Consider the following 1,644-nt stretch of genomic DNA (forward strand, 5'->3'; position numbering starts at 1 on the left):
TATAATGTAATAAGAACACAATTAGCATAAGGAATTTTTGAAAATATCACAGACATATGTTACTTTGCATATCATTGCAATCATTACAAGACCGAGGTCCCCTGTATCTCAATAGAATGTGTAGAAATAGGAAAACTGAGTGTCCTGAGATGGTCAAATAGTGCCTAGGAATAGTTTCCTCTGTTCCTGAGGAAAACAGAGTTCTTTTAATTAGAGGAGAATGATATAATTATGAATAAATGTTCTCTCAGAGCATTATAATTGTATTTAACATATAAATATTAATATACTTAATATTTAGATCTTATATTAATCCCTATATTATCCTAGAAACTTCTTTGACTCCTACATGCTCCAGTTAATTTTTTGGTCTAAAATTAAATGGCTTCATTTTTTCCCTCATGGAAGTATACTCATGGACCCACGATGGAAAGTTATTTGCTTTAATATACATGATTCAGCAGAGCATTTTATGACTCGCAAGAGTTGCAGCTTAAGTGCATATCTTCTGTCCATATAGAGGTCAGAAGTAATTTGCTTCATGATATAGGAATTAAAATCAATACTCTTACTTCCTTAGGAAAACAAACATAACATAATGTAAATGTAAAATGAGTAAATTATTAATAGATGGGCTTATCTAAAATATAATACAGGCTAAGCAAGGTCATCCAGAGAACTGAGTTTAGGAAGAACAAGTTACAGGAAGCATGGGAAAGCTAAATAAATCAGCGCAGCTCTGTCTGTAGAGACATGCTTTCATCTCAGAGTTTTGGAGCCATAATACCAATGCCCTAGTAACTGTCTGCTTAAATAAGTGTCTGCTTGGTTGACTGCTTGAGGGTGAGGAAGCTGGAGAGCTAGGAGTCTTGCTTAAAGTATATTTTGAGGCAGGGTTGGGAAGCTACACCCAGGATTCTCGTTCACCCCTAATTAGCCATCAAAATGTAGATAATTCTATCAGAGGTGATCTGTGTTTCCTACTTTACATGCTTCCTGTTTTATTCTCTCTTTTCCCAGGACTGAATCAAGTTCTTATCCTTCAGGACGCTCATCTTTCTTTCTGTGCTGAGTATGTTGCCATCTTTTGCAAATGTGATGAGAATAAGCTGACCTGGGGAATCCCAGAGGGCATTTCCTCTTGTCTGCCTTCCTCATCCAGTGCTATAGATGAACTCCAGGGCATGTGCATGCTGGGCAGATTTATGCTTTGGGAGGATGGAGTCTTTCAACTACTATCTTTCTGGAATCTGCTCTAGTTCTGATTTTTATACACTTTGTAGTTTCTAGGTCTTATTTCCCAAGCCAAGAATGTATAGTTGTTTGTGTGTTTGTTTTGTGTATGTGTATGTTCACGTTTGTGCACCCGCACATTTGTGTATGTTCACTTTTGTGCACCAGCACATTTGCCGAGATACATGTGCATGTGTGCACCTGGCGGGAGAGGAAAACTCCAGGAATTTCTCCTCTGATTTTTTCCTCCTTCCTTCCTTTCTTCCTTCCTTCCCTCATTTCTTCCTTCTTCTTTTCTCCTTCCTTCCTTTCTTTCTCTCTTTCTTTCTTTCTCTCTCTCTTTCCTTCTTTCTTTCTTTCTTTCTTTCTTTCTTTCTTTCTTTCTTTCTTTCTTTCTTTTCTTTTTCTTTC

The sequence above is a fragment of the Grammomys surdaster genome, unplaced genomic scaffold, assembly GCF_004785775.1.
Source record: "Grammomys surdaster isolate TR1022 unplaced genomic scaffold, NIH_TR_1.0 190, whole genome shotgun sequence".
Taxonomy (NCBI): Eukaryota; Metazoa; Chordata; class Mammalia; order Rodentia; family Muridae; genus Grammomys; species Grammomys surdaster.